Here is a 25,147-nt window from a genome sequence, read left to right as displayed (position 1 = left end):
TATGAATGAATGAACGTCGTAGGTTAGTTACGTTTCTCGACCTTGCAGATGTGGCCCTCTGTAGGGAATGTCCTATGTGTCCCAGCAGTACATGCCCCTCTTGTCACCCAAGGGCCAGGGACCAGCTGGTCCAGGGTAGGTTCTGACATGTGTTGGCAGACTAAGTTCCACAGGCTGTAGGACTGTTCTGTTCTTGTGTTTGCCCCCTGGTGGGTGAGGCTGGGTCTTTGCCCTCTGGTGGGCAGGTCCATGTCAAGAGGTGGCTGTGGGCAGCTTCTCTGCTGATGGGTGGGGCTGTGTTCCTCACCTGTTGGTTTTTTGGCCTGAGGTGTCCCAGCACTGCAGCCTACATGCTGTTGGATAGGGCCAGGTTTTGGTGCTAATGACCCAGGCAAGATGTCCACCTCCAGCAAGAGTTCATATAGATGAACACTCACTGGGTATCTCTGCCACCAGCATCCATGTCTCCAGGGTGAGCCACAGCCACCCTGGCCTCCCCAGGAAACCCTATGAGACCAGCAGGTAGGTCTGGCCCAGGCTCCTCTGAAGTCACTGCTTTTGCCCTGGGTCCCAGTGTGCATGAGACCTTGTGTATGCCCTCCTAGAGTAGAGTCTCTGTTTCCCCAGTCCTGCACTCAAGCCTTGCTGGCCTTCACAGCCAAGTGCTCTGGGGGTTCCTACTCCCAAGGCAGGACCCTGTGCTGGGGAGCCTGATGTGGGGCTCAGAGCTTTTACTCCTGTGGGAGAACATATAAAACATAATTATTCTCCAGTTTGTGGGTCACCCACCTGGCTGATATGGGATTTAATTATATTGCAAGTGCGCCCCTCTTACCATCTCGTTGTAGTTTCTTCTTTAGGTCTTTGGATATAGAATATCTTTTTTTGGTAGGTTCCAGTCTTTTTTATCGATGGCTCTTCAACAGTTCGTTGTGACTTTGGTGTGCTCACGAGAGGAGGTGACTTCAAGGTCCTTCTAGTCCACATCTTGTCTCCAATCCAGTTCAGTTTTCATGAGTCAGAAATCCAGATATGGCTTAGCTGAATGCCTCTGATTCAGATTCTGTCATGAATGAGGTTGCAGTGGAGTTGTCTGTCTGCTGAGGCTGCAGTCACCTCGAAACTCAAATGGGAAAGACAGAGCAGTGGAAATCACTGTCGCAGAACAGAATAAAGAAAAAAGAATGAAAAGAAATGAGGACAGTCTCAGAGACCTCTGGGACAACATTAAGTTCACCAACATTTGCATTATAGGGGTCCCAGAAAGAGAAGAGAGAGAGAAAGGGCCTGAGAAAATATTTGAAGAGATAATATTGAAAATTTCCCTAGCATGGGAAAGGAAACAGCCACCCAAGTCCAGGGAGCTCAGAGAGTCCCATACAGGATTAACCCAAGGAGAAACACACCAAGTAATGAAATTGTCAAAAATTAATTACAGGTAAAGAGAAAATATTAAAAGCAACAAGGGAAAAGCAACAAATAGCATACAAGGGAATCCACATAAGGCCATCAACTGATTTTTCAGCAGAAACTCTGCAGGCAAGAAGGGAGTAGCATGATTGATATATTTAAAGTAATGAAAGGGAAAAACCTACAACCAAGAATACTCTACCCAGCAAGGCTCTTGTTCAGATGCTATGGAGGAATCAAAAGCTTTACAGACAAGCAAAAGCTAAAAGAATTCAGCACCAACAAAGCAGCTTCACAACAAATGGAAGCTTTACAAGTTCCTAGGAACTTCTCTAGGAAGAAAAGAAATGGCACAACTAGAAACAAAATTATGAAATAGGAAAGCTCACCAGAAAAGGCCAACATACAGTAAAGGTAGGAAATCATCCACATAAATATGATATCAAAACCGGCAACTGTGAGAAGAGGAGAGTACAGATGCAGGATATTGGAAATGCATTTGAAATTAAGAGACCAGCAATTTAAAACAATCTTGTTTATATATATAGACTGCTATATCAAAACGTCATGATAACTGCAAACCAAAAATCTACAATAGATAAACACACACACACACACAAAAGCAATCCAGACACAGTACTAAAGATATCATCAAATCACGAGAGAACAAAAGAGGAAGGGAACAACAAAGACCTACAAAAACAAATCCAAAATCCAAAACAATTCACAGGATGGCAATAAGAACATACATATCAGTAATTACCTTAAATGTAAATGGATTCAATGCTCCAACCAAAAGACACAAACTGGCTGAATGGATACAAACACAAGACCCATATATATGCTGTCTACAAGAGACCCACTTCAGATCTATGGACACATACAGACTGAAAGTGAGGGGATGGAAAAAGATATTCCATACAAATGGAAATCAAAAGAAAGCTGGAGTAGCAATTCTCATATCAGACAAAATAGACTTTAAAACAAAGACTATTACAAGAGACAAAGAAGGACACTACATAATGATCAAGGGATTAATCCAAGATGAAGATATAATAATTGTAAATATTTATGTACCCAAAATAGGAGCACCTCAATATATAAGGCAAATTCTAACAGCCATTAAAGGGAAAATCGACAGTAACACAATCATAGAAGGGGACTTTAACACCTCACTTACATCAATGGACAGATTATCCAGACAGAATATCAATAAGGAAACACAGGCCTTAAGTGACACATTAGACTAGATGGACTTTGATATTTATAGAACATTCCATCTGAAAGCAGCAGAATACACATTCTTCTCAAGTGCACATGGAACATTCTCCAGGATAGTTCACATGCTGGGCCACAAAGCAACCCTTGGTAAATTTAAGAAAACTGAAATCATATCAAGCATCTTCTCCGACCACAGCACTGTAAGATTAGAAATCAACTACAAGAAAAAAACTGTAAAAAACACAAACACATGGAGGCTAAACAATATGTTTACTAAACAACCAGTGGATCACTGTGGAAACCAAAAAGGAAATCAAAAAATACCTAGAGACAAATGAAAACAAAAACATGATGATTCAAAACCTATGGGGTACATCAAAAGCAGTTCTAAGAGCGAAGTTTATCGCAATACAAGCTCTCTTCAGGAAACAAGAAAAATATCAACCTAACCTTACACTTAAAGTAGCTATAAAAAGAAGAACAAAGCAAACCCAAAATTAGTAGAAGTAAAGAAATCATAAAGATCAGAGCAGAAATAAGTGAAATAGAGACAAAAAAACAATAGAAAAGGTAAATGAAACTAAAAGCTGGTTCAGATAAACAAAATTGATAAACTTTTAGCCAGACTCATCAAGAAAAAAAGGGAGAGGGCCCAAATCAATAAAATTAGAAATGAAAAAGGAGAAGTTACAACCAACACCACAGAAATACAAAGGATCTTAAGAGACTACCACAAGCAACTACGTGCCATAAAATGGACAACATAGAAAGAAGAAATTGAACCTTTCTAAGAATTTGTCCACCTTCCAAGACTGAACCAGGAATAGAAAATATGAACAGACCAATAATTACAAGTACTGAAAATGAACCTGTAATTGAAAAACTGCCAACAAGCAAAAGTCCAGGACCAGATGGCTTCACAGGCGAATCCTACCAAACATTTAGAGAGGAGTTAACACCTATCCTTCTGAAACTATTTCAAAAAATTGCAGAGGAAGGAACACCCCTGAACTCACTCTATGAGGCCACTATCACCCAGATACCAAAACCAAAGATACCAAAAAAAATTTACAAGGCAATATCATTGATAAACATAGACACAAAAATCCTCAACAAAAAATACTAGCAATCTAAATCCAACAATACATTAAAAGCATCATACACCATGATCAAGTGGGAATTATCCCAGGGATGCAAGGATTTTTCAATATCCATAAATCAATCAATGTGATACACCACATTAACAAGTTGAAAAAACCTTATGATTATCTCAATAGATGCAGAACAAATTTTTGATAAAATTCAACATCCACTTAAGAGAACTCTCCAGAAAGTGGGCATAGAGGAAACATACCTCAACATAATAAAGGCCATAATTGACAAACCTACAGCTAACGTCATACTCAATGGTGAAAAGCTGAAAGCATTTCCTCTAAGATCAGGAACAAGACCAGGATGCTCACTGTCACCACTTTTATTCAACATAGTTTTGGAAGTGCTACCCACAGGAATCAGACCAGAAAAAGAAAGAAAAGGGATCCAAATTGGAAAAGAAGAAGTAAAACTGTCACTGTTTGCAGATGACATGATACTATACATAGAGAATCCTAAAGACGCTACCAGAAAACTACTAGACCCCATCAGTGAATTTGGTAAAGTTGCAGGATACAAAATTAATACACACAAATCCCTTGCATTTCTATACACTAACAATGAAAGATCAGAAAGAGAAAGAAACAATCCCATTTACCATCCCATCAAAAAGAATAAAATACCTAGGAATAAACCTATGTAAGGAGACAAAAGACCTGTACTTCGAAAACTAAGACACTGATAAAAGAAATTGAAGATGACACAAACAGATGGAAAGATATACTGTGTTCTTGGACTGGAAGAATCAATATTGTAAAAAGACCATACTACCCAAGGCAATCTAGGGATTGCATTGAATCTATATCAAATTACCAATGGCATTTTTCACAGAACTAGAACAAAAAATTTTCAAATTTGTATAGAAACATAAAAGACCCTAAATAGCCAAAGCAATCTTGAGAGAGAAAAACGGAGCTGGAGGAATCAGTGTCCCTGACTTCAGACTGTACTACAAAGCTACAGTCATCAAAACAGTAAGGCATCAATACTTGCACAAAAACAGATATACAAATCAACAAAACAGGATAGAAAGTCCAGAAATAAACCCATGTACTTATGGTCAATTAATTTACAACAAAGGAGGCAATAATATACAGTGGAGAAGACAGTCTCTTCAATAAGTAGTGCTGAGAAAACTGGACAGCTACATGTAAAAGAATGAAATTAGAACATTCTCTAACATCATATTCAAAAGTAAACTTAAAGACCTAAATGTAAGACCAGATACTATAAAGTTCCTTCAGGAAAACATAGTTGGAACACTCTTTGATGTAAACCTCAGCAATATCTTTTTGGGTCCGTCTCCTAGAGTAATGAAAATAAAAACAAAAATAAACAAATGGGATCCAATTAAACTTAAAAGCTTTTGCACAGGAAAGGAAACCATAAACAAAACAAAAAGACAACCTATGGATCAGGAGAAAATATTTGCAAACAATGCAACAGACAAGGGCTTAATTTCCAAAATACACAAACAGTGCATACAGCTCAATATAAAAAAAAAAAAAAAATCAAAAAATGGGCATAAGTTCTAAATAGACATTTTTCCAAAGAAGATATACAGATAGCCAAGAGGCACATGAAAAGATGCTCAACATCGCTAATTATTAGAGAAATGCAAATCAAAACTACAGGGAGGTTATCACCTCACACCAGTCAGAATGGCCATCATCAAAATGTGTAATAAATGCTAGAGTGGGTGTGGAGAAAAAGGAACCCTCCTACACTGTTGGTGGGAATGTAAATTGGTAGGTACAGCCACTATGGAGAACAGCATGAAGGGTTCCTTCAAAAACTAAAAATAGAGTTGCCATATGATCCTGCGATCCCACTCCTGGGCCTATATCCAGAGAAAACTATCATTCAAAAAGACATGCACCCCAATGTTCACAGCAGAACTATACAATAGTGAAGACGTGGAAGCAACCTAAATGTCCATTGACAGATGGATGGATAAAGAAGGAGTGGTGAAGTGGTGTATATATACAATGGAATATTACTCAGCCATAAAAAAGAATGAAATAATGCCATTTGCAGCAACATGGTTGGACCTAGAGATTATCATACTAAGTGAAGTAAGTCAGACAGACAAATATCATATGATATCACTTATATGTGGAATCTAAAATATGATACAAATGAACTTAGTTACAAAACAGAAATAGACCCACAGACATGGAATACAAACTTATGGTTACCAAATGGGATGGGGGTGAGGGATAAATTAGGACTTGGGGATCAACAGATACATACTACTATATATAAAATAAATAACCAATAAGGACCTAGTGTATCGCACAGGAACTATACTCAATATTCTGTAATAACCTATAAGGGAAAAGAATCTGAAAAAGAATAGATATCTATGTATAGCTGAATCACTGTGCTGTATACCTGACACTAACAACATTGTAAATCAACTACATTTCAAAAGATAAAAATCTTAAATGCATAAAGTAACTTACTGTTAAGAGAACACTAAGGTGGATCATTTTTATAGAGGGAAGAATTCCTCTAAATCTAAATGGGCATTCCTTAATTAATTTTTAAACAAATCCAGATGTTTATATGTCACGTTTATATGGAGTGATTCTTCTTCTTTTTCTTTTTAATGCAGTTTCAATTTCTGGATTTTCAGATCCCATTCAGAATACATTTCATTCCTCTTCCTCATGACAGTCCCCCAAATACTTGAGGATATTTACTATTTTGTCCGTCTGAGGTTCCTCTTCATTGTGGTGGGCCACTCCCCTCCCACTCAAGTCCAACAAATACTCCTTATAGAACATAATTTAAAATTTGTTCATCTTTCTAATTTACCTCCTCTGAGTACCCTTTGTTGGAAGCATCCAGATTGCCTGACTCAGATGCAGTCTACCGGAAAATTATAAGCAAAAATAATAATTTTAACCACATTCAGTAGCACCCATGGAACACTAAAGTATAATCAAATTCCCATAAGGTACTGGAGGGGCTATGTTGAAGAAACATGAGTCTGACTGTGAAGTGAGGGCTGCCAGCTGTGGTCTGACTAGGGCAGAAAGACTTCAGTCTGACCATCCCTGCCCTCATTCTACATGGTACCCTTGTAGAACTGCATTCATTTCCCCAGCCTCTCTTCCCCCTCCCCACAGTTATGGCTCACTGAGTTATATTCATCTTCCCATCAACCTAAAACCTTCAAGTCTTTTCTGTATTTGTGTAGCCATTAGGTTTTTCTTTTGACAAAAGGTCATTCTGTGACATTTACCCCTGCTCCCCTGCTTATATACTAGGCAATCTCACCTTGAACTGTGTGAAGACTAAGAAACCATAACAAAGAGACCCTTCATACAATGGCTTATATATCATATAACAGCTATGAAGTGAGCAATCCAAGTCATCAGAGGAGCTTTGCTCCACATGGTCATCCAGGGACTCAGGCCCCCTCCATCTTGTAGCTCAGCTACTGTCCCAGGGCATTGTTTTCATTGGCATCCTTGATGCTGGGGCTGGGCCACTGTCAAGTCGATTCCAGTTCCATCCAGTGGGAAAAGGAAGGAGAATATATAAGAGACACCCCAACATCTTAAGACAGACGTGGAAGTAGCACTCATCATGTGTGCCAAGATTTAATAAGTGAAAACTCACTCATGACGAAACCTAACTGCAAGGGAAGCTGGGAAATATAGCCTAGTTGAGCAATCATGTGCCCAGCCACAACTCCATTCCTGTGTAAGATGGGGAGGACAAATCTTGGTGGTCAACTAGCAGTTTACACTACTAACCTCATCTTCTTAGATACTTTCTATCATTCATTCATTCATTCATTCATTTGCTCATTCATAAAACTTTCATTGAGAACTCACTGTCAGGAACTAAGCTGCATGTTAGAGGAATTCAAAAGCTAATGAGACAGGTACCATACAATGAAACAACTGAAAATCTAGTTTGTTGAAACTTCTTTGGATCAGCATTATGCCACCCAATGTATTACTTAACATATCCAGCTTCCTGTAATTCCCATGTACACCAGCAATTTTCTCTTTCAAATCTGTGATCAGTACGTTAAATGGTAAGAGGTGAGAATAAAGCCTTTTGGCAGCCACTAAGAACTTTCCCCTAGGTTGACCTGACCCAGCAATGAGATGCTATGAGGTAAGGATATTTAAGCATTAAAAATGCACCCAACTCTCATTCAGCCTGTCCCCAAGTATATCTTGACAGACTTTGTCAATGACTTTGCTAGTCTTCAGATTCTCTCTGGCTACCACATTCTCTGGTCTACCATTCAGATGTTCCCATTACAAATGAGACTCAAATGACCAGATGTTACTGGTCCTGAGAGAATCTTTCCCCTCTCATGAGTACCACATCCACCTTTCAGTCTTCATAAATAGTCCTTTCAATAAGATAGTCTAAAATTTTGTTTTACAAATTGCTCATTAGCCTATAGCTACAGAATTCTTTGCCCTTTTAAAAATTAAGACTACTTGATCTGTTCATGCTTTTAGTATCTCTCACATACCTCATGATTCTTCAAAGTTATTAAATACAATGTCACATCCAAGTTTTTTCCAGAGTCCTGGGATGTAACTGGTTCAAGCCAAAGAACTTAAAATAAAAAGACTTATTACCCTCTTAAGTCTTCTCACCCATCTTTGTCTCCAATTCACTCTTCACTGTTTGATTTATACCATCCAATCCAAAGATCATTCTTCTTAATAGAGAAGAATAGAAAATGGTTTTGGGTTGAGTAGGGTTGCTTTCTCTATCATCTATTAACATTACATCATATGCCCCAAGTAAACATATTTTTTCCATCTTAATTTGTCTTTTTTCTACTACACATTTAAAAAATGGGAGCTCCTGTCTTCTCGGTGCTGCCTTAGCTAAGCTCACTATATTTGACGCTGCCTCCCTTAAGCTTTGGGATCTGCTGGTCCTCTCCAGCTTATCTACTCTCCCAAATCAAAGATATCAACCTCTTACCCTCTCTCCCTCATATCCCCACTCAATAATTTATCCTCTTTTTCTCCCATTTTGGAGTGGTGTAATCTCTTGGGTTCATATTTTGCCAGTGTCTCCTGGTTCCTTGCCCTCTTCCCTGGCCAGATCTCTGAGATTAGGGTTAAACTATGCATGGTAAGTGTATGTGTGTGTGTGAGACAGGGTCTGTGTGATGAACCTCTCACACTTACTTGCTTAGTTATTTTCTCATTTGACACTGAAATATCCATGAAAGCGAGATGCTATCTTGTTCACCACTGTATCCCCAGCATCTAGCACAGTGCTTGATGTTAACATGCCCATAAAAGGTTATTGAATAAATGACCTCTTCCTCATGTAAAGGCCTTGTGAGCAGCATTTCCTTGAATCAAGCTCTCAGATGACTCACGGTCAAACTAAGTAAGAAATAAGCAGTGTGTTTCCATGACTTACTAAAAAGCTAGTGCCCACAGAAGATGGACTCTTTTTCTCCAATAGAAAGAATAGATAAAATAGTAGACATAAAAGGAAGATGAGGTATGTTGGTCTTCAGCAATCCCCTAGAATTTCATTTCTCTTTCAGCCAATAGCATCCCTTTACACCTAGTGATCTCATGGATTTTTCCTTCTGTTAACTAAAATAGACATTGTGGAAAAATATTTATCAAGTGCTTGATATTTGTCAGTCCCTGTGATAAGACTCTCACTTGCATTTCTTCATGTATCCATGACAACATTTCCATGAAATAGGTGTGATTATTCCCATTTTCCAGATGAGAAAGTGAGGCACAGGAGGTTATTAGTGTCAGTGTCAGTTTCTGGTTCATAGTTAAGTGCTCAATAAGTAGTAGCTACTTTTATTGTTATTATTGTTTTTGTTTTTTTTTTTAATTGTGGAAGTGTCCTGCAGGAGGTATGGAGAAAGTGCTTTTGTAGTTCAGAGAATATGGTGATGAACTGCCATGTGCAGCCACTGTGCTAGAGATTGGGGAGGGGGTTTGAAAAAATGAGCAAGACGTCTTCATTCTCAGAGAATTAATGTGTCTGTGTGTCTGTTTGAGAAGAAGTAAGGCAAAATGTCCTAAAAATTATCATGGGGCACTAAGGAAGCACAGAGGAAGATTACCACCAACCCTGTGAAGGAGGTAGCATTCGAAATAAACTTGCAAGGAGAGTTAGGATTTCCTACGCAGGCAAAGGCAGGGAGGTGGAAGAGTACAGGGCACAACTGGGGAATGATGGACTGTCTGGTGGCTGTGCTTTCCCTGTTCCTTCCATCCTTTGATCCTAGTTTTAAGCTCTGGTCCCTCCCAGCTTTTGGTCTGTTAATATAACCTCCCCCCCAACAACTTCCCCAACATATACCATCTAGGGCCCTCTTCACTTATTCTCCAATTGCTGTCATTTTGGCCCATTTGCCTTAATCCAAACTCTCAGTTCTGTAATCTTATTTTACAGAACAAATCCTACCTGTGGTCTTTTGGACTTTGTTTGTTCTTAGCAATAATGACAACATGGTGGCTGCTGTTTCCCTGGATCTTGGCTCATCCCTGTCCTCGGTTCATTAGGAACCCCTCTCTGATTCTAGTTCTTATTTACTTAACCCCTTCTCTCCTACCTTGGCCCACTTCTCATGTTCTCCTCCCCACACATACAGTCTATTTTGATGGACACAGGGGAGCAAAAGAGAATAGACCAATATTACCTCTATTTTCGATTTTGAAATGATCTGAAGACAGTTCTCCCACTCTATTTTCCAAGCCAAAGATCTTCAGTCATCAGATTCCCCCTCACATGATTTGCATCTACATTGTAATCAGCTTCTGGATGACTCTAGTTTCTCTCCACCCTCTACCCTGCAAACCGGAAGCTTCCAATTAAGAGGAAGAATTAAAATCCCCATGTATGAGTCACTTAAGTAACTACCAGAAACAAAAACCAACCTAAAAATTAATGGAGTTTTGAGAAGGCCAAAATCAATATTTCAAATAGGGCAGAGAATGTATCCTAACCATCTTCATCTTTGGATGCCTATTTATTGGCATGGTGACTTGAAATTTTGGGAATCATATTAAAGAAGTTATTTCTTAGTCAGGAAACCCTTGAGTCATTACCAGGGGATTATGGGAGGTATCATGAATATTTAATGAGCTTAACATATTGCTTTAATGGAAATCTTTGGTTACTTCATTTGGTTTTCAGACTCTCTCTTTCTCCTGCTTTAGTCATTGCAAGTTACTTTCTGCAGGAACTAATTTCTAGATCTCAGTAGTGCATCGCAAGAGTATGGAATTTTTTGTCTTGCACTTTCCATAATTTTTCCTTAGGAGGAAACACTGTTGCTGCTCCTTCCATATCCCCTTAACATTCACACTTGGCCTCAGCCTTGGTCCAGCAGCAGAGGAAGCAGGAAGTGCCAGAGTGTTAATGTTCCTAGAGCAGCCCTCACCCAACTACAGACTTCCTCACTTGTTAGTTGGGGCAAGTGAGGCATACTGAGGCATACTCTGCACTATTTTACAGAATTCAGAGTGGTTAGCTCCAGGTGCGCAAAGTGGTACTGGCTTGATAACACACTTTATTTACTTCCTCCCTTTCTCTTTGTCACTTATCCATTCCACTACTGGTATTTCCTCGGCTCATCTCTCAAATAAACTCTTTATGCTTGAATCCTTGATTGGGGTCTGCTTCTGGGGGACAACCCAAACTAAGACAACATTTTATATAGATTTCCCACATCTCACAAAGATAGAATATTATGTGTGGGTTTAGGTCATTCCTTCCTTTGTGCTTTACACATATTTAAAAGCGTAGTGGCAGTGTTATCTATATTAAACCTCTTTTGTTTTATTAATCTGTAGAAATTAGAAATGAATAATGTTACCCCAAAATTATAATTATCAAAGTATTTAGTTGATTTAACAATAAATTCCCCCAAACTAGGGCTTTAGGGCACCCTCAAAATTAAACATGGTGCATGTCCCTCAAGGGACTTTCAGGCCAACTAGGCTGGGACATCTGCCAGCAATAAAAGCATTGCTCTTAACCCAGAGTCATTTGGTAGGATAGCACAGCAATTTAACAATCGAGTAAAATATTGGGGGAATGTTTTCCCACTCTAGTTCATCATGCATCGTTTTGAGAGCTTCCTTTACAGCAACTCAATAACAGATGTTCCATCCCCCTTGATCATGATCTCAATTTCAAAAACCAATGCATTTTTGATTGAAATAAAGATCAATTGAATAGATTGAAAATAAATTGAAATAAAGATCAGTGTAAAGGAAAAGCTAGTCCATTTTATGATGAGTTCCCATATTTGAAAGAGAAGATCAGGTTAAGCCATCATAATAATCAAAATTCTAAAAGATTGTAAAGGAAAACTTTAGACCATTTAAACTGAACACATGGGGCATTTTGTTTTGAGCAGAAAGCAAACAAACAAGGCTTAGGACTTGTAAATGAATAAACAACTTTCATTGTAGGCATGGACCAGGAAGTAACAGTTTGTTTGGCAGTAAGTTTTTTAGAAACCAACTTCAGGACTGACAGATGCATTATTCAGTATGAAAAGAATTTTCACGGAGAGCAAACACTCATCCATTTTCCTGCATTTGAAAACCTCTTCCTTAGTGAAACAGCTCATTTACATTTCCCTAGAGAAAAGCCTGCTATGCAAACTTCGAGTCAGGCTTGCATTTCAGAATTCTTAAAAACATGCCCAAATGATGAAGAAGATTAATCACCCTCATTCAGTGAACACCAAGACAATGGTGAGGCCAAGAAGAAAGCTGGAGGGGGACCCCAGGGAAATCAAAGGCACATTGACGCTTACATCACATGCCCTTCCCCATCTCATTTTACAGCGTTGCTTTTCCCTACCACCTCCTGCTCCCCTAGACATCCCCCAAAGCTTTCCAGCCCAAATACAGATCCATAAGCAGCAGGAGTAACATGAAAGACCCAAACCTCACCCTTAGAAACGCAAGACTTTCAGTTCCCTGTTCATGTCATAAGAAAGGTAGTTATCAAGCCTCCTATACAAAGGGTTGAGCCTGAAAGAACTGAGTCCCCTGGTATCTCTGAGGGAAAGGATGGAGCTAATGTGTGTGGCAAACAAATATTCATGAGGTGTATTTGGGCAGGTTGATGGTCAAAGCTAATTGCAGATAACTAATAGGGGTAGGAAGATGCTCAGGGCTACTAAGTTCTTGAGCAGGTGGATTAACACTCAAAACAGAAAACCTAAGCAAAGTGGAGGAATCTATGATCAAAACTGTCAAGACTGATGCCAAGGCCACATACCGAAAGTTCCTCCAAATGGATCAAAGATCTAAAAATTTTTTTAAAAAAAGAAACAATTGAAGAAAACAATGGTGAATTCCTTTATAATCTGGGAGTGATGAAAGCCTTTCTAATTATGACTCAAAACCCAGAAGCCAAAAAAGAAGAGATTAGTTTTCATATTAGACTACTTTTAAAAAGAAAATTTTTGCCTGGCTAAAAGTACAATAAGAAAAGGCGAAAGAGATGGCGGAGTAAAAGGACTTGAGCTCACCTCCTCTCATGAAAACACCAGAATCACAACTAACTGCTGAACAACCATCAACAAAAAAGACTCAAAACTACCAAAAAAAAGATATTCTATACCCAAAGAAAAAGCAGCAGCCACAACGAGACAGTAGGAAGGGCACCGTTGCAATACAATGAAATCCCATACCCGCCAGGTGGGTGACCCACAGACTGGAAAATAATTATATTGTGGAGGATCTCTCACAGGAGTGACAGTTCTGAGCCCCATGTCAGGCTCCCCAGCCTGGGGGTCTGGCAATGAGAGGAGGAGCCCCCAGAGCATTTGGCTTTGAAGGCCAGCGGTGCTTTAGTGCAGAATCTGCACAGGACTGGGGGAAACCGAGACACCACTCTTGGAGGGTGCACACAAGGTTTCATGTGCACTGGGACCCATGGCAAAGCAGTCACTCCACAGGAGCCAGGGCAAGACCTACCTGTGGGTCTTGGAGGGTCTCCTGGGGAAGCGGGGGTCAGCTGTGGCTCCCTGTGGGGGCAAGGACACTGGTGGATGGCCCAAGGAATACCCACTGGCGTGAGCTCTCCTGGAGGTTACCGTATTGGCACTGAGACTTGGCCCCACCCAACAGCCTGCAGGCTCCAGTGCTGGGACGCCTTAGGCAAAACAACCAAAAGGGTGGGAACACAGCCCCACCCATCAGCAGACAGGCTGTCTAAAGTCGTCCTGAGCCAATAGCTGCCTATAAATACACCTCTGGACATGGCCCTGCCCACCAGAGGGACAAGACCCAGCTCCATCCACCAGTGGGCAGGTACCAGTCCCTCTCACCAGGAAGCCTGCACAAGCCCCTGGAACAACCTCACCCACCAGGGGCAGACACCAGAACCAAGAATAATTACAATCCTGCAGCCTGAGGAAGAGAGGCCACAAACACAGAAAGTTCGACAAAATGATACGGCAGAGAAACATGTTCCAGGTGAAGGAACAAGATAAAACCCCAAAAGAACATCTAAGTGAAGTGGAGATAGACAATCCACCTGAGAAAGAATTCAGAGTAATGATGGTAAAGATGATCCAAGATCTCGGAAAAAAGAATGGAGGCACAGACCAAAAGGATACAAGAAATGTTTAATAAAGAGCTAGAAACTTTAAAGAACAAACAGAGATGAACAATACGTTAACTGAAATGAAAATACACTAGAAGGACTCAATAGCAGAATGAATGAGGCATAAGAATGAATAAGTGAGCTGGAAGACATATTGGTGGCAATCACTGCCATGGAACAGAATAAAGAAAAAAGAATGAGAAGAAAAGAGGATGGTCTCAGAGACCTCTGGGACAACATTAAACACAAGAACATTCACATTATAGGGGTCTCAGAAGGAGAAGAGAGAAAAGGCCTCAGAAAATATTTGAAGAGAGAATAGCCAAAAACTCCCCTAACATGAGAAAGGAAACACTCAAGTAGAGGAAGCACAGAGAGTCCCATAGAGGATAAACCCAAAGAGGAACACACTGAGACACATATCAATCAAACTGACAAAAATTAAAGACAAAGAGAAAATATTAAAAGCAACAAGGGAAAAGCAACAAATAACAAAGGAATCACCATAAGGTTATCAGCTGATTTTTCAGCAGAAACTCTGCAGGCCAGCAGGAAGTGGCATGATATATTGAAAGTAATGAAAGGGAAAAACCTACAACCAAGAATACTCTATCCAGCAAGGCTTTTGTTCAGATGTGATGGAGAAATCAAAAGCTTTACAGACAAGCAAAAGCTAAAACAATTCAGCACCAACAAACCAGCTTTACAATAAATGCAAAAGGAACTTCTCTAGATGAAAAAGAAAAGGCCACAATTAGAAACAAGAAAATTACAAACGGGAAAGCTCACCAGAAAAGGCAAACATACAGTAAAGGTAGGAAATCATCCACACAAATATGATATCAAAACCAGCAACTGTGAGAAGAGGAGAGTACAAATGTAGATTATTGGAAATGCATTTGAAATTAAGAGACCAGCAATTTAAAACAATCTTGTGTATATATACACTGCTATATCAAAACCTCATGACAACTGCAAACCAAAAATCTACAGTAGATATAGACACACACAGACAAACACACACGTGATCCAAACACAACACTAAAGATAGTTCGTCAAATCACGAGAGGAGAGAACAAAAGAGGAAGGGAACAACAAAGACCTACAAAAACAAATCCAAAACAATTCACAATATGGCAATAAGAACATACATATCAGTAATTACCTTAAATGTAAATGGATTCAGTGCTCCAACCAAAAGACACAAACTGGCTGAATGGATACAAACACAAGACCCGTATATATGCTATCTACAAGAGACCCACTTCAGATCTACGGACACATACAGACTGAAAGTGAGGGGATGGAAAAATGTATTCCATGCAAATGGAAATCAAAAGAAAGCTGGAGTAGCAATACTCATATCAGAAAAAATAGACTTTAAAATAAAGACTGTTACAAGAGACAAAGAAGGACACTACATAATGATCAAGGGAACAATCCAAGAAGAAAAAACAATAGTAAATATATATGCACCCAACATAGGAGCACCTCAATATATAAGACAAATGTTAACAGATATAAAAGGAGAAATGGGCAGTAACACAATAATAGTGGGGGACTTTAACACCTCACTTACATCAATGGACAGATTATCCAGACAGAATATCAATAAGGAAACACAGGCCTTAAATGACACATTAGACTAGATGGACTTTATTGATATTTATAGAACATTCCATCTGAAAGCAGCAGAATACACATTCTTCTCAAGTGCACATGGAACATTCTCCAGGATAGTTCACATGCTGGGCCACAAAGCAACCCTCGGTAAATTTAAGAAAACTGAAATCATATCAAGCATCTTCTCCGACCACAGCACTATAAGATTAGAAATCAACTACAAGAAAAAAAACTGTAAAAAACACAAACACGTGGAGGCTAAACAATACATTACTAAACAACCAATGGATCACTGAAGGAATCAAAGAGGAAATAAAAAAAAATATCTAGAGACAAATGAAAACAAAAACACAGTGATCCAAAATCTAAGGGATGCAGCAAAAGTGGTTCTAAGAGGGAAGTTTATAGCAATACAATCTTACTTCAGGCAACAAGATAAATCTCAAATAAACATCCTAACTTACACATACAGCACATTTAGAAATTAGAACAAAGCAAACCCAAAGTTAGTAGACGGAAAGAAATCATAAAGCTCAAAGCAGAAATCAATTAAATAGAGATGAAGAAAACAACAGAAAAGATCAATGAAACTAAAAGCTGGTTCTTTGCAAAGATAAAACTGATAAACCTTTAGCCAGACTCATCAAGAAAACAAGGGAGAGGGCTCAAATTAATAAAATTAGAAATGAAAAAGGAGAAGTTACAACTGACACCACAAAAATACAAAGGATCATGAGACTACTACAACTATATGCCAATAAAATGGACAACATAGAAGAAATGGACAAATTCTTCGAAAGGTACAATCTCCCAAGAATGAACCAGGAAGAAATAGAAAATATGAACAGACCAATCGCAAGGACTGAAATTGAAACTATGATTAAAAAACTCCCAACAAACAAAAGTTCAGGACCAGATGGCTTCACAGGCAAATTCTACCAAACATTTAGAGAAGAGTTAACACCTGTCCTTCTAAAACTATTCCAAAAAACTGCAGAGGAAGGAACACTTTCGAGCTCATTCTATGAGGCCACTATCACCCTGATACCAAAACCAGACAAAGAGGCCACACACACACACAAACAAAAATTATAGGCCAATATCACTGATGAACATAGACGCAAAAATCCTCAACAAAATACTAGCAAACCAAATCCAGCAATACATTAAAAGGATTATATAACACAACACTGTAAAGCAATTATACTCCAATAAAGATGTTAAAAAAAAAAAAAAGGATTATACACCATGATCAGGTGGGATTTATCCCAGGGATGCAAGGATTCTTCAATGTACGTATATCAATCAATGTGATATACCACATTAACAAACTGAAGAATAAAAACCGTATGATCATCTCAATAGATGGAGAAAAAGTTTTTGATAAAATTCAACATCCATTTATGATAACTCTCCAGAAAGTGGGAATAGAGTAAAGCCACCTCAATATAATAAAGGCCATATATGACAAACTAACAGCTAACATCATACTCAGAAGTGAAAAGCTGAAAGCATTCCCTGTAAGATCAGGAACAAGACAAGAGTACCCACTCTTGCCACTTTTATTCAACATAGTTTTGGAAGTCCTAGCCACAGCAATCAAAGAAAAATAAATAAAAGGAATCCAAATTGGAAAGGAAGAAGTAAAACTGTTACTGTTTGCAAATGACATGATACTATACATAGAAAATCCTAAAGATGTTACCAGAAAACTACTAGAGCTCATCAATGAATTTGGTAAAGTTGCAGCATACAAAATTAATACACAGAAATCTCTTGCATTCCTATACACTAACAACAAAAGATCAGAAAGAGAAATTAAAGAAACAATCCCATTTACCACTGCATCAAAAAGAATAAAATACCTACGAATAAAGAGGCAAAAAACCTGTACTCAGAAAACTGTAAGATACTGATGAAAGAAATCAAAGACACAAATAGATGGAGAGATATACCATGTTCTTAGATTGGAAGAATCAATATTGTCAAAATGACTATACTACCCAAAGCAATCTACAGATTCAATGCAATCCCTATCAAATTACCAATAGTATTTTTCACAGAATTAGAACAAAAAATTTTACAATTTGTATAGAAACACAAAAGACCCCGAATAGTCAAAGCAATCTTGAGAAAGGAAAATGGAGCTGGAGGAATCAGGCTCCCTAACTTCAGACTATACTACAAAGCTACAGTCATCAAAACAGTATGGTACTGGCAGAAAAACAGAAATATAAATCAATGGAACAGGACAGAAAGCCCAGTAATAAACCCACACACCTATGGTCACCTAATCTGTAGTAAAGGAGGCAAGAATATACAATGGAGAAAAGACAGTCTCTTCAATAAGTGGTGCTGGGAAAACTGGACAGCTACATGTAAAAGAATGAATGTAGAACACCATACAAAGGAATAAACTCAAAATGGATTAAAGATATAAATGTAAGGCCAGATACTATAAAACTCTTAGAGGAAAACATAGGAAGAACACTCTCTGACATAAATCGCAGCAAGATCTTTTTTGATCCACCTCCTAGAGTAATGAAAATAAAAACAAAAATAAACACATGGGACCTAGTGAAACTTAAAAGCTTTTGAACAGTAAAGGAAACCATTAACAAAACGAAAAGACAATCCACAGAATGGGAGAAAATATCTGCAAATGAAGCAACCAACAAGGGATTAATCCCCCAAATACACAAACAGCTCTTGCAGCTTAATATCAAAAAAAGAAACAACCCAATCAAAAAATGGGCAGAAAATCTAAACAGACATTTATCTGAATATGACATACAGATGGCCAAGAGGCACATGTAAAGATGCTCAACATCCCTAATTACTAGAGAAATGCAAATCAAAAGTACAATGAGGTATCGCCTCACACCAGTCAGAACGACCATCATGAAAAAAATCTACAAACAATAAATGCTGGAGAGGGTGTGGAGAAAAGGGAACCCTCCTATACTGTTGGTGGGAATGTAAATTGGTACAGCCACTGTGGAGAACAGTATGGGGGTTCCTTAAAAAACTAAAAATAGAGTTACCATATGATCCAGCAATCCCACTCCTGGGCATATACCAGGAGAAAACCATAATTCAAAAGGATACATGCACCCCAATATTCATTGCACCACTATTTACAACAGCCAAGACATGGAGGCAACCTACATGTCCATCGACAGAGGAATGGATAAGGAAGATGTGGTACATCTATACAATGGAATATTACTCAGCCATAAAAAAGAAAGAAATAATGCAATTTGTATCAACATGGATGAACCTAGAGATCATCATACTAAGTGAAGTCAGAGAAAGACAAATTTCATATGATATCACTTATATGTGGAATCTAAAAAAAATGATACAAATGAACTTATTTAGAAATCAGTAACAGACTCACAGGCATTGAAAACTAATTTATGGTTACCAAAGGGGAAGGCTGGGGGAAGGGATAAATTGGGAGATTGGGATTGACATATACACACTACTATATATAAAATAGATGATCAACAAGGAACTACTGTATAGCACAGGGAACTACTCAATATTCTGTAATAACCTATATGGGAAAAGAGTCTGAAAAAGAATGGCTATATGTATATGTATAACTGAATCACTTTGCTGTACACCTGAAACTAACACAACATTGTAAATCAACTATAATATAAAATAAAAATTAAACTAAAAAAAGCATAAGAGAAATGACAAACTAAGAAAAGCTTTTGTAACTTATGTCACAAAATAAAGGGTAATATCTATCCTAAAACCTATATGAAAAAGACCAAAAGCAAAATAGAAAAATGAGCAATATAGCAAAAGAGATGTAAATGGGGCTTTACACATCTAAAAAGATGGCCAAGCTCACCAATAACAGCAGAAATACAGATTAAAGTACACTGAGTGACCATTTCTATTTCAAAGTTTGACAGCACACTCTGTAGGCAAGGCTACGGAAACAAGCACTCATAAAACATTGCTGGTGGGAAAGCAAACTATAACTTCCACGAAAGGGAGTTTCATAATGTCTAATGAAATTACAGATGCATTTATTCTTGACCCAGGAACCCCTCTTCTATGAATCTATCTTAAAGATATTCCTGCACATTTATGAAATGACAGATGACAAGGTTATTGATTGCAGTATTATTAGAATAGCAAAATATTGGAAACAACCCAAACGTGCATGATATAGGACTAGTGAAAATAAACTTTGTCATGTTCATACCATGGACTTCTATGTGGCCATAAACATGTACTGAGAAAGACACTGGTATGGTGTGGTCTCTAGGATATTTTGTTCAGTGACAAAGCACAAGATGCTGAACTGTGTATGCAGTAAGGTGCATCTTGTACAATAAAGGGGTGGGAGATGAGACTACATCTACATATTTGCTTCTATTTGCAGGGAGAAATGCTGGAAGAATAAACAAACAGCTTATTAAAATGGTTGCCTCTAGGGTGTGGGAGGTGGGAGGGATGAGAATGGAGGGAGGAAGCAAGATTTATTGAGTTAACCTTTTTACATACTTTATACTCTGTAACACATCAATGTTTTACATACTCAAAAAATAAAATTAATTCAGAATGTCAACAAATGCCTAACTTGAAAATAAAAGGAAATACATGCTCTAACTCAGTATCAAATTGATAACATGTCCGCATGGAGAAGAAACATGTTTCAAGCGACTTGAGAGCACAGAATTCGGACTGTGCCTTCTCAGTGTACACTCCCTGTAATGTTGAAAGGCAAGGACAGCACCGAGAAAGTTAACTCTTATTATCAGGATGAGAATATTTTACAAGAGACAGGGTCCTACTCACATTTGTGGGGACTGAGGCAAGAAGACAAAGAATGTCTACACACCATATATCTAAATGATTAAAAGGTGTCAGTCAAGCTAACAAACTTAAATATGTTCTTTCCCACTACCTTGACAAATACACCTCGTCATGACTGGAAGGCCAGGTTGGAATGTAGGCTTCTTGGACTCCAGGCTCCACACCACATCGTGGCAGCATAGAGGCTTGCCCCATTTCCCCTCCTTCTTTAGGGTCTGTCCCTCACCAAGAGAGAACCCCACGCACACATGTGGATACCCCAGGCCACACATTAAAGCGCCACCCACCCCTTCCCAACAAAGAGCAATTCTTTAGCCATCCTTCGAGCCTAGCACAGTACACACTAGCTGGGGAATCTTAGGGAAGATGCTTGCTCAGGCCCTAGAAGTAGGCTTGAGGCCTTTTGGGTAGGAAATCCCAAGATCTGGGTTCTCCAAAGTATGGTCTAGAACAGGGGTCCCCAACCCCCGGGCCACAGACCAGCACTGGTCCGCAGCCTATTAGGAACTGGGCTGCACAGCAGGAGGTGAGCAGCGGGTGAGCGAGCGAAGCTTCATCTGCTGCTCCCCATCGCTCACGTTACCACCTGAGCCATCCCCCCATCCCCCATCGCTTGCATTACCACCTATGAAACCGGTCCCTGTTGCCAAAAAGGCTGGGGACTGCTGGTCTAGAAAGGGGAAGAAAAGTGAGCACATCTGCTTGACCCCTCTGAGTCGGCTTGCCGAGATCTACATTGACATTGAGGAAGAATAGAGCAAGATGATTTATTATAGTAGGAATTTTTACTTATTCTCTCCTTATTATCCATTTCCTTTATTTCCAACAAGATCTAGTATTTCCTTGCTTCAGAAAACTTTTTCAGGGCAGAAAATTTCAATTTGCTCATGTGAGGGAAGGCGGTGGGGCTGGGGAGAAGTAAATGGTTTTGAGAACAGCAAGAGGGAGTGGGGGAGAGATTTGTTTTGAACCGGAAAATGTTTGGAAATTATATACCCTGTAGGAGCGGGGGGTCTCAGGAAGAAAAGGAGATAGACATGTCCCCAGGTCACCATCTTGAACCCTCTGGTGATAATTCTCAAGACTCTTAGAAGGCTAATGGAATATGGTTTTGGATTTGGAACATTTGATAACAGAACCCACATTAATAAGTAGCAGCTTGGAGGCTTGGTTCTAAAGAGGAAAAATGTACAAGCCTGTGATAAGAAGGTTTATGCTTTTGATGTGCCAAAATTTTGTTTATTTTAATTAGTATTACTTATCAAATTTGATCATCAGCTCACCATATTGGCAGTGCTAATACGACACACATATGACTTGGTAAATACAAGAGAAGATTCTCTATTTTTCACTGAAAGTTATCTCCAATGTAGATGGTCTTACCTACAAAACAAATGACTCTCGTTTTCCTTGGCATTATCCAGTCCTTCCCAGGTTTTACTTGACAGTTAATGTCTAGTAAAGTATGCATATAAACGTATGTCTAGTTACATAATAGCTTAGAGTAGTGCTATTCAGAGTGTGGTCTGAAAGCAAGCTGTGGGTTGATGCTGGCCCACAAACTGCAATTTAACGCTCCCAGCAAGTAAGTAGAGAAAGCGGGAGCAAGAGCCTGAAGAAGCATTCAGAAAGCTACAACATGGATGAACCTTGAAAATATGCTAAATGAGATAAGACAGACACAAAAGGACAAATATTGTATATTCTACTCATATGAGGTACTTAGAACAGGCAAATTCATAGAGACAGAAAGTAGAATGGTGCTTACCTGAGAGAGGGAGGAATGGGGAGTTAGTGTTATGGGTAAAGAGTTTCCATTTGGGAAGATGAAAAGTTCTGGAAATGGATAGTGATGATGGTTGTCCAATATTGTGAATGTACTTAATGCCAGTGAATTGTACACTTAAAAATGGGTAAAATGATAAATTTTATGTTATGTATATTTTACCACAATAAAAAGTATTTTAAAAAGCAATTTACAGAATAATTTTATATTTATTGGACCTAGTAAGAGAAAAATCAGGTCTTATATCTTGCATGTCTAGGTTTTTTCCCTATTTCCCTTTATTCTAGGGATTCATGTCTATTGAATTTGTATAAAAGGATTGGGGGACTTCCCTAGTGGTACAACGGTTAAGAATCCGCCTGCCAGTGCAGGGGACACGGGTTCGAGCCCTGGTCCGGGAAGATCCCACATGCCGCGGAGCAACTAAACCCATGCGCCACAACTACTGAGCCGGCGTGCCACAACTACTGAAGCCTGCAGGCCTAGAAACCGTGCTCCACAACAAGAAAAGCCACCACAATGAGAAGCCCGCACACCGCAACGAAGAGTAGCCCCCGCTCACTGCAACTAGAGGAAGCCCGTGTGCAGCAACAAAGACCCAACGCAGCCAAAAATAAATAAATAAATAAATAAATTTTTTAAAAAAGGATTGGTCCAAGAGATTAAACTTAAAACAAAAACAAAACCAACCTGGTGCTTCAGCAAAGATACTTTGAGACACACCGTGCAATGGAATGAATTGTGTCTCCCCAAATTCACATGGTGAAGCCCTAACCCACTGTGTGGCTATATTTGGATAAGAAAGTCACTAAGGTTAAATCAGGTCATAAGGGTGGTGCCCTGATCCAGTAGGATTAGCATCCACAGAGCTGGCTCTCTCTCTCTCCCTGCCATATGAAGACACAGTTAGAAGGTAGCCATCTACAAGCCAGAAAGAGGGCTCTCACCAGGAACTGAATTGATTGGCACCTTGATCTTGGACTTTCCAGCCTCTAGAACTGAACTCCCAACAAACAAAAGTCCAGGACCAGATGGCTTCACAGGCGAATTCTATCAAACATTTAGAGAAGAGTTAACACCTATCCTTCTGAAACTATTCCAAAAAATTGCACATGAAGGTATACTCCCAAGTTCATTCTATGAGGCCACCATCACCCTGATACCAAAACCACACAAAGATACCATAAAAGAGAGAAAATTACAGGCCAATATCACTGATGAACATAGACTCAGAAATCCTCAAAAAAATACTAGCGGGGGCTTCCCTGGTGGCGCGGTGGTTGGGAATCTGCCTGCTAATGCAGGGGACACGGGTTCGAGCCCTGGTCTGGGAAGATCCCACATGCCACGGAGCAGCTGGGCCCGTGAGCCACAGCTGCTGAGCCTGCGCGTCTGGAGCCTGTGCCCCGCAACGGGAGGGGCCGCGATAGTGAAAGGCCCGCGCACCGCGATGAAGAGCAGTCCCCGCACCGCGATGAAGAGTGGCCCCCACTTGCCGCCAACTAGAGAAAGCCCTCGCGTGAACCGAGGACCCAGCACAGCCAAAAATAAATAAATAAATAAATAAAAATTAAAAAAAAAAAAAAAAAAACTAGCGGGACTTCCCTGGTGGTCCAGCGGTTAAGACTCCACGTTCCCAATGCAGGGGGCCTGGGTTTGATCCCTGGTCAGGGAACTAGATCACGCATGCCACAACTAAAGATCCCACATGCCGCAACTAAAGATCCCGCACGTGGCAATGAAGATCCTGCATGCCGCAACTAAGACCCAGAGCAGCTAGCTAGCTAGCCAGCTAGATAAATAGATAAACAGCTAAATTAATTAATTAATTAATTTTAAAAAATACTAGCAATCCAAATCCAACAATACATTAAAAGGATCATACACCATGATCAAGTGGGATTTATCCCAGGGGTGCAAGTAGTTTTCAATATCTGCAAATCAATCAGTGTGATACACCACATCAACAAATTGAAGAATAAAAACCATATGATCATCTCAACAGATGCAGAAAAAGCTTTTGACAAAATTCAACATCCATTTATGATAAAAACTCTCCAGAAAGTGGGAATAGAGGAAACCTATCTCAACATAATAAAGGCCATATATTACAAGCCTACAGCTAACTTCATACTCAATAGTGAAAAGCTGAAAGCATTTCCTCTAAGATCAGGAACAAGACAAGGGTGTCCACTCTCACCACTTTTATTCAACATAGTTTTGGAAGTCCTAGCCATGGCAATCAGAGAAGAAAAAAAAAATAAAAGGAATACAAATTGGAAAAGAAGTAAAACTGTCAGTTTGCAGATGACATGATACTATACATAGAAAATCCTAAAGATGCTACGAGAAAACTACCAGAGGTCATCAATGAATTTGGTAAAGTTGCAGGATACAAAATTAATACATAGAAATCTGTTGCACTTCTATACACTAAAAATGAAAGATCAGAAAGAGAAATTAAAGAAAGAATTCCATTTACCATCGCATCAAAAAAATAAAATACCTAGG

This window comes from Balaenoptera acutorostrata, chromosome X (assembly GCF_949987535.1).
Source record: "Balaenoptera acutorostrata chromosome X, mBalAcu1.1, whole genome shotgun sequence".
Lineage (NCBI taxonomy): Eukaryota > Metazoa > Chordata > Mammalia > Artiodactyla > Balaenopteridae > Balaenoptera > Balaenoptera acutorostrata.
Note: the sequence above shows the minus strand (reverse complement) of the source record.